Raw genomic sequence first — 16,000 nt, forward strand, 5'->3', positions numbered from 1 at the left:
CCAGGGTGTTGCTTTCAGGTACAGCGTGTTGCAAGTGTCCCCCTTTCAATCAACGCACAGGAAAGGAATAAGGATACCACATTTCTATTGCCATCTCAACCAAGTTCACTACTGGTGAAAGCACAGAGCTGAAAATCATTCTTGCTAATTTCCAGTACCAAATAAGGATCTGGAGAAAATGGCATAAGTCTACTACCTGTATTTGTTTTGATTGTTTTAAGATATTTTTACCCTTTTTTGTTTTTGTTTGGATTTTAATATCGATTGCATTTGGATAAAGGCTAACTTTAAATTAATCCCCCAGAATGCACAGCACAGAAAACATATAGGAATGTGGTATCAACTAATCAGTTAAGCGCCCATAGAGAGAAGCTGAATGATAAAGATTTCGTTTTAAGCTAAAAATGTGTCTTAAAAAAACAAAGCACAGAGTCAGCAGCAGAAGACAGGTGTGAGCTGATGGTATTGAGTGAGGCCCCAAGGCTGGTCTAATAAGGTGTGTGTTTAAGGTATACCTATGAGGGTTTTAAATTTTGATACTACATTTAGAAAAAAATTACTCCTACCAGGAGTAACAATGGCAATGGATGGGAGGGAAATATGGGCTGCAAAGTAATTCCTAATATTGATCTGATTAAATCGATGAATTGGCTCACCTACTTTTTGCAGGGTGGGTGGAGGAAGTAGCCACTAGCTTCAGTTTTGCACGGACCAGTACGGGGGGGCTGTGGACAGCTGGCAAAGCTGCACGGAATTATTGTAACCTAGTCCGCAATTGGGGGAATTTCGTGCCTGGGGAAAGCACCCAGCTGAAATCCTCCGCCTAGCCCCGAAGCAGGAGCCATATAGGAAGCAGCAAGACTAGCCTCCAGTGGTGTAGTAGTGTCTAAGCATCTTTCTTCCCAGCACACTCGCTAACCTGCCAGTGCGCCTCGCCCCTGCCCTGAGGAGCCGGCAGGTTATTTCAGCGCCCCTGGCTGTTCAAAGCGGGGTCTCTCTCCCGAGCCAGTTAGCAAAGGCGCCGCTTAGAGTGGAGCCCAAGCTGCAGCCTTTTGGAACGAGCAGTGTCGTGCGGGGGCTGAGCCCCAGCTGGGGTGTGCGGTCCTGCCCGTCCCGGTGCCGCTGGGTGCGGGGGGCAGTAACAGCTTTGGGGATGGTCACATGTCACCGGAGTGTGCTTGAGGGGCCCTGGCGCTTGCCCTTCGCTGTCAGGAAAACCAGCGCAGCGCCCGCTGCTTCCTGCTCTCAGCAGCGGCGGCGGGCAGCCCGGAGGAGGAGAGAAGCGCCCACTCCCGGCTGCTCTGTAGCTCTGATTAGCTTTGCCGCCCCACGAGATCGCCCAGGCGGCTTGCGGGGTAGGCAGGCTGGGCGAGGGGCGCTCCTCTGCGCGGACTCCTTCTCCCGAGGAGAACTTGCCAGCCCGGTACAGTGAAGAGGGACGAACAGTGCCTCGCCCGCGCCGCGTCCCGCGTGCTCCCGGTGGGGGGCGAGAGCGGGCCAGGGGCGCGCGCCGGGGCTCTGGCCGTGCGCGCCAGGCAGCGGGGGAGGGGCGGGCTGCAAAGGCGGGCTCGGCTTCGAGCGGGAAGGGGTAGGCAGCAGAGCCAGCCGCGCGCCGGGGCCAGGTAACGTTTTAAGTCTGATCGCTCCGTTGTCTTCCAGCCGGCTTGGGAATGGGTCGTGCCGATCCGTTATTACCCGCTGCGCTGCGGCTGGGAGGGGGGAATGGGGGGGGGGGGGATGGAGAGAGAATTTCCCTCGTAACAGCCCGCGAAGGCTAAAACGTAACCATGCCGACCGGCTGAATTGCACTAAATGGGGGATACTCCTGTCTCGTTAAATGGCCATTGCAGCCCTCCTGTGTGCCTCGTGGGGGGTACTGCATAGCACGTAACATCGGAGAGATGCAGACCTAGATTTCAGCTCTTGCCCCCTTTGCTTTTGGGTGAGGTGTGGGGATTTGTCCTTGGTTCTCGTCAGTGGGGTTTTTATGAGCGTAAGAAGGAAATTGTTGAGACTCCGTTGGGAAGGAAGGAGGTGGCTTTTTTTTAAAGATTCCATATCAGTGAACCAAGATTAGTTTTTGGTTGTGTATATTACTTTCATTTGCGTTTAGACAGTACCTCAGAATAGTTGCGCCACAGTTTTATGCATCGGGTTTTTTTAATTTTTCCTGTGAACTCAGCAAAATCAATGTATTCAGAACAAAAGAAACATCTGTAGCTATGTTACTAACATTAGTTTAGACTAAAGCAAACACAAATTTGATAAATCGCAAGACATAAGTAAATTTTGAACACATGCAATTTTCCCATTCAGTTTTAAATGTATTTACTTATTGCATTTGAACTAGAAGAAAACATCTTTTGAAACTGGTAAGTTATTTAAAAAATAATCAAAAATGGAAAGAGAAAAGCATTTGAACTAAGGACGAGAAATCAGTGGAGGTTCTACTTGAAGAACAGCAGGATGTGGTCTTATTTCAGAATTTAAACTCTTAAAATAAACATTTGTGTCATAAATATACTACAAGTATCAGAGTTTGTGTAACTGGGTATTAGAGGATAGTTCATTGTATTTTGTTCAGAAAATATACTGTGATTTAGGGTAAAACTTTCAAAAGCATCTAGGTCCCATTTTCAAACGTGCCTTAGGTCTAGGAGCGTAAATGTCATCGAAGGTCAGTAGGTTCCCAATTGCCTACGTCACCTTTGGAAATGGCACAGAGGCACTCCTGGAAACTTTACCCTTTGTGTACATGCCGGTATTTCTTAAGTAACCTATTTCTTTCTTTGTTGCTAAATCCAGGTGTTCAAAGAAATCAAACTCTCCTCAAATCATGAAATTTTTTTGTTGTTGTTGTTAGGGGAAGCTTGTGTACACTGCACAGCAATGCAGACTCATTTCTAGAGTGCACCAATGTGTTGGTGTACTAGGATGTGATATGTAGAATGTATGTTTTAGGTGTTGGGACATGTGAAAAGATGTCTGCTTGTCTGTCAAGGAAAGAGAACAGCCAGGTTAAAAGGTTGGTCAGCAACCTGATCAAGAAAACAATTGGTTAAACAGCTGAGTTTAGCAAACTAATCTTAGTGTTAGGAAAGTATAATGAATAGCTTTGTAACAGTGTATTTAAGGTGAACACCTGAATGTGTTTGCGTTTAACCCTATGTTTGCTGTGCCCTTTTTTGGTGAACTGACCACTCACTGAAGCAGCAAATAAATGACATACTTTTTCAGCTCAAGAGTCTGTCTGTGAACCTGTGCATTCTGGGTAGTGGGAAAAAGAACCGGTCAACAGTTGGTAACTGGCCTACGTTGACCCTGCTGTAGAGAACTAAAAGTTCTCTACTGTGAGACCACACCCCTGCAGTGTGCATTGTTGTGTGGTGTAGACAAGCTCTAAACATGATGATTTCTAAACCAGTAATAAACAGCACAATATTTTGGTCTTCCTTCTGACTTTTGAGCACTTGAGCCCAACTCTAATTTGTGTGTGTTAAAATTCATCCTATAATGGATGCAAACATGCAGGGGTCCTCCATTCCTGCTCAGAAGGAGGTCCCATTTATTGTCTCCAAATACTTTTCCCCTCTTCCCAATTCTCTTCCATTTTCTCCCTGCCCACTTATGTTCTCTTTCCATGTTCTTCCAGTCCAACTCCTGCCTTGCATATTTTTGCTGTCTTTATTTCAAGAACCTCCTTCTCTTACATTCTGTCTCTCCATTCCTTGATCTTCCTTATGGCCATTACCCATTCCCCTGTCTGTATTAGTCTCCTTCTCTGCCCCTGTTCACATGCTGCAACATGACCCTCTTAGGGCTTGTCTATGTGGGGAAATTGACCAGTATAGATATAGTGGCTTAATTACACTAGTCTGCTATAACTATGCCGGTCAATTTCCCTGTGTAGACCAGCCCTTAGCCTCCTTTCTGCACTTTTTTCATTCCCTTTTACCTTCAGTTTCCTGTCCAGTTCTGTAACTGTAGAGCCTAGGGTGGCAGCCATCTTTACTAGAGGCAGCATCACATGAAAAGGTACTGGGAAAATGGCAGCTATCTTGATTGAAGTCAATCTGGCTTCATTCCTGCTTAAAGTAATGGGCTTTTGAGGCCATTTTGTGTAAGAGCAGATATTCACAAAGAAGCTGAAGATATCAGGAGATCACTGATGTCCCAAAAAAGACCACCAAAAATTGTGAGGCTTGTGATAACATCAAGAAAGTTCACCACTCTGCCCTTTATCAAGTATTGTTCCAGGTTTTGCAATGGAAGATGTTTTGTAGATAAAGTATGGCAGATGATATACAATTTGGCCTGCTATTTAAATGCAGTTGATATCTGTCCTGCAAGGAGGGTGGTATTAGCAAATCTTTTTTTTTTTGTTTATTTTCTTCCCAACCTATGATAGAAACCAAGGAAATGAGAGGTAAGCATAGTATGTTTGAACCTGATCCTATAGTCTAACTCATATGAATAAGGGCTGTAGGATGAAGCCCTTTATTAGCTACCTTTGTATAGTAGAGTGTTGTACAGAGAAATAGCAGAGATTAAGAATAAGACATTGACTCTCCCTGGCACTCATTTTCATACATCACTGTCAGATTTCACCAAGAGCTCAGCCTCAACTGAATTTTTCATTAGAGACTGTATAATAAATTATCTTCTCCAACAGAGCTGGAAGGAAAAATTTCCCCTAAAGATGGTGGGGGGGGCAGAAAGAGAGAGAGAGAACTTGTTAAATTGCTTGACAGCTTTACTGTGGAAACATTCCAAATTGAATTGCTTTTCTAAAAAAAAAATCAGTTCTATTGCAATGGCAGCCTGAAATCCTCACATATTGGATCTTTTTTTTAAAAAAAAAAATTCTCCATCATATGGTATGTAATAATGCTAGAATGTCTAAATGTGTGTAGTTATTACAGTTCATAACACTTTCCAAGAAAAGCTAAATGTAGCTTTATTGTTGCTTTAATTTTTTATTGAATTTTGAGAGTGTATTATACCTAGCTAACTTCCTATACTGTAGTATTCAGGCATTCAGATACTATGGGGCCAGATTGTGACTTCACAGTTTATTTGCAGAGGGGATCCTAGAATGTGGTTGCCCATATGTGATCTATGATTGATGCAGATACAAGTGAATGGCCCAAGTGTGGCTGCTTTTAGCACCATCAGCTTATTCTCTCCTGGCTTCAAGGGCACCTGGAACCATACTTATTTATGGACACTGTTATAATGAGGGCTCAGCAGGAAGCACTAGAGGAGACTAGACCAGTGCTAATCTGTATGTTCAGATCTAGATTTTAAACCAGATGGACAGTGTGTATAACATTATTTAGAGATTAGACTCTTTACTTGAAGTTGGAATAAATATTTACATAGTGCAAGAAACAAAGGATTTAATTTCGTGAGAGCAAGTGGCTGTCAAATACCTCAGCTAAGTTACCCTTCGTTCTTGCAGGGTCTGATTCACGTTGCTTATGTAAAAAAAAACAAAAAACAACCCAACAACTTGGCTCTCTATACTTCGATGGGTTTTATTAAAAGAACAAGCAGATATGAAAATTTATCACTAAAATATCACTAAAATGAAAACTACTGGAAATCTCACTAAACTAATTAGGAATTAAAACAATAAAATTATCAAATCAAGGTCAAATTGAAGTCCAGTCAATGAGTAGCAATGATATATGGTTTAAGTCATCATTTGGTCAGATTAATATAATGGGTAATCAAATGAGATTGATGCAACAAAGAATCACTTTTTATTGATCCTGCAACAGGAGACTGAAAGAGGTCTTGATTAGTCTAATCACCTCTCTTCCCCCATCCCCCAACTAAAAGATATTGCCGATGGCAGTGAAATTAACTTTGCTGGTGAAGGACATCACTATCTGTTCTGGTTTTAGACTCCAACCAAGAGAGAGAACCTGAAGTGATAGAATCATGTAGCTAGTCTGAAGGAAGTAGATACCAAAGTGGTTTCTTAAATTACAACTTTAGTGCTCTTGCGTGATTTCTTCTTAAATCTCACCATTGTTATGGTGACTAATAGTGTCCTCTTCTTACTCCCCCACCTACAAAGCATGAGAGTTTACCAACTGATTTCAGAACATAGGTAGTTACTAAAGGATGCTTAAAGCTTCAGATAGCTCTTCCTTACTGAGGAAGCACTTGGAATGGTTCAAAAAGAAGAATTAGGATTTAGGGTTAGGGAAGCATTCCTGGCGCCGTTCTCAAGGTACACTCAGTCCACACACTGACAACCTAATATACCAACAGAAACATTTCCCCATGAACTAAAGGTAGAAAACAGGAAAAATGAGACTGTAACAGGATGGTTTGCCCCTTTAAGTCCCAGGGTTGGGGGCTAGGAAACAACCAGCTCTGTTCCAAGGAAGAGCCCAGGAGGCAGGTGCTGGGAATCATCAGACCTGGTTGGGCAATGTCAGGTGACTGGGTCTGATAACTACCATTAGATGATACAGAAGTGGGCCCCAGTTCCATTAAGTAGAGCCTAGGACCATTCTAATGCCATGAGAATACTTACTTGTGACTAAAAGCCCAAGTTGCAGACTATGCAGTGGAGGACAGCATGGGCCAGGAGACCCTGAGAAGTCCCTGTGCTGAGGGAAGACTCTAACCACTAGATTACTAATGGCCAGGGGACCCACAGCATATACTAGGGAGCGGGGCAGTTACATTATATTGTTGTTTACATGTTCTTTTGGTGTTTCAACAATAAATGGAGCCCTGAGCAAGGGTGCTAAAGAATGACTTGGGCGTGGCTATTTATTCCCCCAGGCTGGTGAGTGAGTTTAGCATCTTACAGAAATACTTAAGATAAAGGTTTGAGTTTTTTCTGCTTTGTGCTTTTGTGACCTTTGACTTCATGGTGTGGGGTTCTGAGTGTTACTGGAACTAGGTGATTTGAAAAGCTTGGTCATAGATCTTATCACCAGTGGGAGTCTCTCAGACAGGATCAGACTGGTCAGGCTGGTATTGCCGATGACCAGTCCTTTACCTCCTTTTCTCCTAGGTGACCTCCCAAAGGGAAATGGAGTGTTCCTTTCAGATGTTGGTGGACTGGGGCAGCACACATGCTTCCACTTTTTTGGAACAAAGGATACTGGAGTAGATGGACCATTGGTCTGACTCATTATGGCCATTCTTATGTTGTTACGATCCTTCACCTTCATAGCTTTGTAGACATTTAGTTGATCCATATGCACTGAATGCAGTCAGCGTGGCCCAGTCTCCGTCAAGGTGAGCGAGATTTGGCCTAAGGCTATTGTGGGAAGTCCTGTTCAGGATAACTATCGTCTGTAGCAGAGGTCCCCGAAGAATGGAGCATGCCCCCTAGTGGGGTATGGAGAAACGTCTGTGGGGGAGGGTGCTGCGGTGAGGCCCTGGTCAGCCCCCAGCTCTGCTCCAGTCCTGCCTCCAGCCATGTCCCTGGCTCCCAGTGCCACACTTGGCCCAGGCCCCAGCCTTGGCACAGCTCCACTTCTGGCCCCATGCCATCCCCCAGCCCTGGCCCCTGGCTGTGGCTCCTTTCCTGGCCCGGGGGCAAGGTCAGGAGCAGAGCTGCAGCTGGCTGTGGCTCCGCCCCCAGCTTCAGTCCCTGGCCATGCCCCACTCCTGGCGCCAGCCTTGGCCCTCTTACCCCTGTCGGCATTTCTCCTCTCCTCCCCGAGCTGCGGCCATGCTCCTGGCCCTGGAGTGGGGGTGGCCGTGGACAGGAGTCATGGTAGAGTTGCAAACTGTCTGGTTTTTGACTGGAAAGTCCGATTTTTAAGGCGATTGTATAGTCTCCAATCAGAAATATTGATCGGACAATAGAAGTCTGGTTACAGTAGTTCTATTGTCACACACACGTGCAAACCCCAGCCAACCCAAGGCCTCTTTTAACCCCGAGCACTGGCCCCAGAGCTGGGGAGGGGCAGAGGTGGAGGTGCCATAGGTGCCAACTTTCCCTGATGCCGATAGGTACTCGCGCCCACCCCTCGCCTTGCCCTATTCCAACCCCTTCCCCAAAGTCCCTGCCCCAACTTTGCCCCCTCCCTGCCCCTGTTGGACGCCTTCCCAAAATCCCCCCTCAGCCCTTACTCTTGCCCGAGTGTGCCCCGTTCCGCCTTCTCCCCCTTCCATTCCAGCCGTGTAAAACAGGTGTTTCATGGTGCAAGTGCTAGGAGCTAGAGGGAAAAAGCGGGGACACGGCGCACTCAGGAGAGGAGGCAGATCGTGGAGGTGAGCTGGGCGGAGGTCAGGAGCTGCCGGTGGGTGCTGAGCACCCACCAATTTTTCCCTGTGGGTGCCCCAGCCTCAGAGTATCCATGGAGTCGGCACCTATGGGAGGTGCCCACGCTGCTAGTCCTGGCCAGGCTGAGGAAGGGACACTTCCTCTTCCCCTGCATTGGCTGCTCCCAGGGCTGGTCAGACCCACCTCTGGGAACCTCCTCTGGCTGCAGGAAGCTGCCTCCCCAACCGCTTCCTGCCCTCATCACTCCCTGCAAACGCTTTGCTCTGAGCTGCTGCTGCTGCTAGACGGAGAGGAGAGGCATAGTCCTCTTCAACCTCCCTCTTTCTGGTGAGTTGAGCCTTTGGCTGGAGATGGGGTTCGGGTAAAGGGTGAAGCTACCAGCCCTTTGTGCTGGGAAACTTCCCTACCTGGTCTTAGTAGCTCAGAGTTGTTTTGCTTTGTGGGGTTGGGGGATTGCTAAAGGAAGCCTCTACACTTTCAATCTGAAGCGAATCTATCCAAGTGGCACTTTAGGGAAGGATATTGTGGAGAATGTATGGCTAGAGCCCCACCCAGGTGCATGGGTTCTGCCTCGGAAAGCAAGTGCTGCAACAAATGGAAGGATTAGTTTGCTCTGAAGTGTTTGCCAACAATGGCAAGTCAAAGCCAGTTTCCTTTCTCCTTCTGGCCCACTCGTCCATCCCATTTGTAATTGTATCTTGCTAGTGTCTCCATTACTGCTGGCAAGTCTGTGATGTACCTGTTTGATAGTGTATGTGCTGATTAGTATTTAGTGCAGAAAACATTGACCACAGCAGTAGTGTCTAGGTTTGAGAAATTGGAAAGTTGGCAATGCTAGGTAAGGTGGGGCATGACCCTCAAAAGTTTCAGGATCATTGGTCTGGAGAGATCACTGTTACGGCCACATGCCATATGGTTCCCCAGAATAGGAGCTTCATGGGGCCCATGTCAGGAGACGCTACCTTAGTCATCTATCTGGGGAAAACAGCCCTGGAGCCCATTGGCATCAGGCTCTGTTAGAGGCCTAGGTTGTTCCTTAGTAATAGCTAACCACCTAGTCATGTCCATACTCTCACTCCAGGGGTGCTTTCAGCATTCTGGAAATAAACTAACCTGTGGTAAGCTGTCACGTCCTTGCATCAAGCAAGAAAATTAGTGAAATAACTGTCAGGTTTCACCAGTGTAAAAGACTGTACTTATACACGGGAACATTTATCCTACAGCCAAAGAACTACTTTTACGTCTTATCAACATAAATTCTGTTTACTATTAATAAGTTATACAAAACTCTAAATTGTCATTTGGACTATTTCTCTGACAAGTCTCAATTCTGGCTCAGTCTCAGAGTGGTGGAGGTGACAATGACATTTTAATTTATAGTCCTTGCAAGGAGAAAAGTAAATATATGATGTGAGAGCTGGACATGCTAAAACAGAATACCAATTAGAACCCTGGTACGATGGTCCAAAACAGAACAAGCAGACTGCAGAGAAATACTTTTAGAATTTACACAATTAAAGCAACATTATTGCAGTGTACTTTAATTGAAAGAATAAGACCTTGGTTCCAAAACTGGAACAACCATGTTTCTTATTGGGCTGCCATGTGATTTCTTATCTGCCTATGAACAAGCGATAGGAATTTGTTTTATTTTTCTCCTTATTTGACTTCAAGATTTTCTTGGTTTTTAGCTATTTACTCTTTAAATTCCTCTTAGCCATGCTCATTTCTGTTCTACATTTTTCCTTCCGTAGTTGATTACTTACTGGCTTTACTAGGGCTGGATTTCCATTTTTTCCAAGGATACTTGTTTGGATTGAATAACATCTTTGTGTGGAGCAGGTGTTGTGCAAGGATGTGGCTACAGAGACCAGTGCTCATCCTCCATCATGGGAGTTTCAGAGTAGGAGCCGTGTTAGTCTGCATCCACAAAAAGAACAGGAGTACTTGTGGCACCTTAGAGACTAACAAATTTATTTCAGCATAAGCTTTGTGAGCTACAGCTCGCTTCTTTGGATGCATAGAATGGAACACACAGACCGGAGATATTTATACATACAGAGAACATGAAAAGGTGGAAGTATGCATACCAACAGGAAGAGTCTAATCAATGGACCAATGTGATATATGCCATCATGTGCCAGCAATGCCCCTCTGCCGTGTACATTGGCCAAACTGGACAGTCTCTACGCAAAAGAATAAATGGACACAAATCTGACATCAGGAATCATAACATTCAAAAACAAGTGGGAGAACACTTCAACCTCTCTAACCACTCAGTGACAGACTTGAAGGTGGCAGATTGCAGACAAAAACTCAAAAACAGGACTCCAAAGAAAGACTGCGCTGAAACTCGAACTAATAATATGCAACATCTAGATACACATCATAACACGGTTTAAACAGAGACTGGAATGGTCTGGATTCATTACACTATAGTTGAATCATATTTCCCATATGTTTAAGTTCTCCTCATACCTTCTTTGGCGTCATTTCCAAATATATCACTTCAGAAGTTTTTTTTTTTCTCCTGCTGATGATAGCTCATCTCTATTGATTAGACTCTTCTTGTTGGTATGCATACTTCCACCTTTTCATGTTCTCTGTGTGTATAAATATTTCCTGTCTGTGTGTTCCATTCTATGCATCTGAAGAAGTGAGCTGTAGCTCACGAAAGCTCATGCTGAAATAAATTTGTTAGTCTCTAAGGTCCCACAAGTACTCCTGTTCATATTGAGAGTGGGATTCTGGACTGCAGGGACAGATTAGGGAACTGCAGCAGACTGGTTATGTGATGATTAATGCTTTGAGTAAAGGAATAACTGTTAGAGACCAGCTTTTGTTGCTTAACTGCAAAGAACACACACTCGTAACTTGGCTTTTCTCTTTGCCTTCCTGCTTCCTTTTTGTTTTGTTTAGGTGTAGTACTTCTGTCTCCTTTAGGGTACGGCCAGACTACCTGCTGTATCGGCAGGTAGTGATCGATTTATTGGAGATCGATATATTGCGTCTCGTCTAGACGCGATATATCGATCCCTGAATGTGCTCCCGTTGACTCCAGAACTCCACCAGAGCGAGCGGCGGTAGCGGAGTCGACGGGGGAGCCGCGGCCATTGATCCCGCACCATGAGGACGGGAGGTAAGTTGAAATAAGATACGTCAACTTCAGCTACAGTATTCCTGTAGCTGAAGTTGAGTATCTTACATTGAGTCCCCACCCCACCTCCCCATGCAGTGTAGACCAGGCCTTATTGTCAGACTGCTTCCTCCTGGGGATCAGTAGTGGGGTTTTGAGCGCTCAGGAGAGACGGTTTCCCCGCTCTGGTCTGGTGCCTGGCATCACAGTGACTAGGAACAGCAAATGCAGACCCTGGACTGGAATGTGCTCAGTGCAGATGGAATCAGAATTTAGCTACCAAACCCTAACAAATCTCTACTGAGCATATGCAAATTGATATTTTTCTAAGAATTTTAACTTAGCCAAATGTGGGTGGATTTTCACAGGAGTAGCAAAAGGCATATCCCTGAGACAAAAACCACTCCCCTGCCAAATTTAAAGTCCCTGCTCCAAAATATTGAAGTGCTAGAGCTTCTCAGTGAAACAGCTGTAAGAATTTTTTTAACGTGGGCAAAACAATGTTTTTGTCTCTTTTTCTCTCATCTCATTCTTGGAAATGGCTGATCCATATTTGCTGAAACTTTCCAAAACAATTCAGCCTAATGTGGATTCCCAGCATGGGAAACATTGGACTGACAGGTTAAAGTTTGACAAAGTTATAAGCAACTGAAAACAATGTTTTATTATGGGAAGTATCGAGAAACCTTAATTTTTTTTTTTTTTATTACCAGCTTTGCTTATAATATGTTCAGAAAGTTCAGCATTTTAAAAAGTCAGATTCTTTAGGTAAACCATAAAATATTGTTTCCTTTAAAGCACCGAGGAAAAAAATAATGGCTTGGTTGTGATGCTTCCTTCAGACTGTGGAGATTGTTAGAGTCCTGCTGAAACAGAGGCACTTAAATTATACTCACTTTTTCCCTCAGAAGTACAGAGAAAATAGAAATAGAGGAAAATGTCAGCACTAAATGTTTCTCTGTTGTATGCTTTTAGCTTTACTGTCAGCATGTTAACTCGGTCCATTTGTCCCAGTTACTATATATGTCAGGTTGCACACGCTATTTATATATATCAAAAAGCTCAGATAATGGTCATACCGTAATTGTAAGCTTCTGTAGGGAGACAGAAAAATATTTGTAACTTTCTGTATATAAAATTTTCCAAATAAAAAGCAAAATTATTACTGACAATTTAGGACTTGATTCCGTTGTGATGCCATTGTGCCAGAGGAGCTCTGTTGTTGACCTCGGTCTTTGTCCTGGAGCTTTAAGCAGTCTTTTAGGTGTCCTGGGCCCAGGCCATGGAGTGCTTTGAAGATAGACTGAGACCTTGAACTTAATTCAAAATTCTGTGAAGAGGACAGGTGTGATGTGTTCATGGTAGCTTGCATACTGAGGAGACATGCTGCAGTGTATTGTACTAGCTGGAGTTTCCTAAGTGCTGATGGCTTCCTGCTCAAGTATACTGCATTGCTGTAGTCCAGCCAAGAAGTGACGAAGACATGAATAACTGAGGCCTTCGTCTGCCAGTACGGGATGGAAACTCCTCGCCAGTTGGAGATGGTAGAAAGCATCACTCGTGGTTGTTGTGATGTGGGAGCTCAACATCGGCGAGAAATCTGAGAGTACTCCTAGACTATGGACTGAACTGAGCAGTTGTGGATGTGAACCTTCAACCAAAGGGGAGTCAGCGTGGCTGCAAACTCCTCAGAATACTTTCCTCTGCCCACCAGCATCATCTGGTCTTGCTTGGGTTCAGTTTCAGCCAGCTGTTCTTCATCCATGAGCTGATCTCATCCAAGTACTGGGCCACCTTGGTGGTAGGGGTGAAGGATAGGTAGAACTTTGTGTCATCTGCTTATTGCTGGCCTGTGAATCCATGTTGTTTGACTCGTATACCTAGCGGTTGCATGTAGATGTTGAAAAGGACTGGAGAGAGAACTGATCCTTGTGGAACCCCATAAGTGAAGGGTCTAGTGGTGATGTGTGTTCTCATCACTACTTTTCGGGTGTATCCCTCCATAAAGGGCTCAAACCATTTTAGTATGTTTAGTATGGTCCCATCTCTCTCGGGTCAGACATCAGTATTTCATGGTCAGCAGTGTTGAACACTGCAGAGAGACCCAAGAGGATGAGAATGGATGTCTGTTCTCTATCTTTTGATTGGAGGAGATCATCTATCAGTTCCATAAAGCTGTTTCAGGTCCGTGGCCTGGCCTGCACCCACATTGTGCCAGATCTAGAATCTTGGCTTCAGTTAGATGAGCTGATCGGTGGCCTTTGACTTGTTCCTTTATGAGCTTGCTCAGGAATGACAGGTTTGACACTAGGCAATAGTTGGCTACGAGTTTACTTGATCTTGAAAAAAATAAACCATGGTCAAGAATGACCTTACCCCCACACTCCTGAAAGTCAATAAAAGAATATCATGTTTACCTAAACAATACCCATCTTGTTGTTATCCAATACCTTTCCTGGGCCAATAAAAATAGCTCTCGGAGTTAATTGAAGCAGATATGGTGTTATACAGACATCCACTTCAGTGTGAAACTGAGATACTACCAAGTATCAGCTATTTTTCTACCTTTCAAACAAAGGGAAGCCTTATGCCTTCTGTTGTTTACACCAATTCATTTTGTTGCACTTATTTGTTTTATGAAAGAGATGAAAGTAAGTAAATGCTAACGAAGAAAAATAAATGACTCTGATCTTCATGAACAGCTCAACTGAATATTAACATTTGCATTTGGAGTGGAATTTGGTTACCAATTCCGCAGAAATATGATCAAGAAGAACATTTTCCTGCAAGCTGCTTGCATCCTTACTTGACCAAAAAAACTATTACAAGGCTAGATATTTATTCTTTAAATATCCCCTTTTTGGAGGAGAATCCTTATGCTCCATGCTAAAATAGAAATCTTGGCAGGTTTTTCTTTCTCAGTCAGTACGTGCTGGGGTTTATAGGGAACTAAAGGGGAAAAAATACTGGGGAAGATGGAAAGGATGTGTGAAAATGCATATAAATGAGCAGAGTGAGAGAACATGGGTCACCTCCTGAGAGCAAAAGCCATCTTGCAGTTCTCTCTCATCCAATAGCCTTCTGTAGCAAGTCATACAAGCTGGGCTTGAGCCTGAGACTCCTTCCCTTCCGAAACTTCAGTGAGACTGATGCATAGCAAACATCTCTCTGCTTGTGGCGCAAGAGAGGGAGGTAGAGCACAGCATGACTGGCATGAAAGAACAGCATGTGCACTGTGTCCAGCATTTTTCAGGGGTAACTCGCTGTCCTCCTGCTCTTTTGTTGCATTTCCCTCCTGTCTTAAATCTAAAGAAAAAAGTACTGAGACTAAGGAACTGAGGTTCCCAGTGATCCACTGGTACTTCCCATCACCCAGAATTAGAATAACTTGCATCATTATAAGAGAGTGTTTCTTTGAATATCACAGTTTTTGGCCAGGTGATACAATATGCTCTGTGATGCAGATGTGTTTGTGAGGAATCTCAGGGTTGGAAAGTTTGCCTCATTTTCAAAGTTTACGTTGGCAAGATGAGTGGTTTTTTTTTTTTTTTTTTTTTTTTAACAAATATTTGTTGCCTTCTGTTACTCCTGTATAACCCTTTAAAAATGCTTAGTCCTTTTTTTAATACTTTAGAAATTGGCAGTTTTGCTAGAAGTCTTAGCTGTTAGAATAGATGCAGGCAACACTCTCTTTGTGTGGTATTGTGCAGCATGTGCTCATTGTAGGAAATTACCTAAATCTGAAAGAACAATTAACATACTTGTAACAATATACTGTCCTGATCCTGCAATGTGATGCATGCAGGCAAACCTCTACTCCAGGAGTCGGCAACCTTTCAGAAGTGGTGTGCCGAGTCTTCATTTATTCACTCTCATTTAAGGTTTCGCGTGCCAGTAATACATTTAAACGTTTTTAGAAGGTCTCTTTCTACAAGTCTGTACTATGTAACTAAACTATTGTTGTCTATAAAATAAATGAGGCTTTTTAAATGTTTAAGAAGCTTCATTTAAAATTAAATTAAAATGCAGAGCCCCCTGGACCAGTGGCCAGGACCTGGGCAGTGTGAATGCCACTGAAAATCAGCGCGGCATGCATGCCATAGGTTGCCTACCCCTGCTCTACTCCCATGTGGAACCCTGTTGATTTCAATTGTAGGACTGAAGCCAAAGTAAGCACCAAGTCCTGCTACCCTTACTCATACGAGTAGTATATTGAAGCCAAAGCAACTGCTCCATGTGAGTAAAGGATGGATCATGAATTTAGATGTCTTTGATACATTATTGAATCTTTTGTGCAGTGTATGAATTATTTTCAGCTTATCTGCTTTTTAAATAGCACCAAAACAGTACAGCTAATTTCAATGATTGAACAAAGGCATTTGTTTTTTTTACAGAAAAAGCATGACAATTTAAAACCTCTTTCCGTTTAAAAAATGGTTTTGATATCATTTCATGATTATATCATTTATTTCAAAGATGAGTCAGCTCCCTACTTGGATTCAGCTTTAGCTCCTCAATTCAGTGGAATCTTATGTTGATTAAAATCATACGTGGTTTACTATTAGAGCTATATATCAAAATGAACACAGAGTGCCAACTTT

At 43.8% G+C, this 16,000-nt stretch overlaps 1 protein-coding gene across 2 annotated transcripts in view; it reads left to right on the forward strand.

Annotated features, from left to right (window-relative positions):
• The first annotated feature begins 1,541 nt into the window (after positions 1-1,541).
• The window catches only part of MRAP2 (melanocortin 2 receptor accessory protein 2), a 57,734-nt gene continuing 43,275 nt past the window's right edge, over positions 1,542-16,000 (forward strand). The window contains exon 1 of one of the 2 annotated variants that reach the window (XM_032806076.2): positions 1,542-1,622. The gene's annotated coding sequence lies outside the window, so the exon portion shown is untranslated. The remainder of the gene's footprint in view (positions 1,623-16,000) is intronic. The other variant, XM_032806073.2, reaches the window with a different exon arrangement.

This window comes from Chelonoidis abingdonii, chromosome 3 (genome assembly GCF_003597395.2).
Source record: "Chelonoidis abingdonii isolate Lonesome George chromosome 3, CheloAbing_2.0, whole genome shotgun sequence".
Lineage (NCBI taxonomy): Eukaryota > Metazoa > Chordata > Testudines > Testudinidae > Chelonoidis > Chelonoidis abingdonii.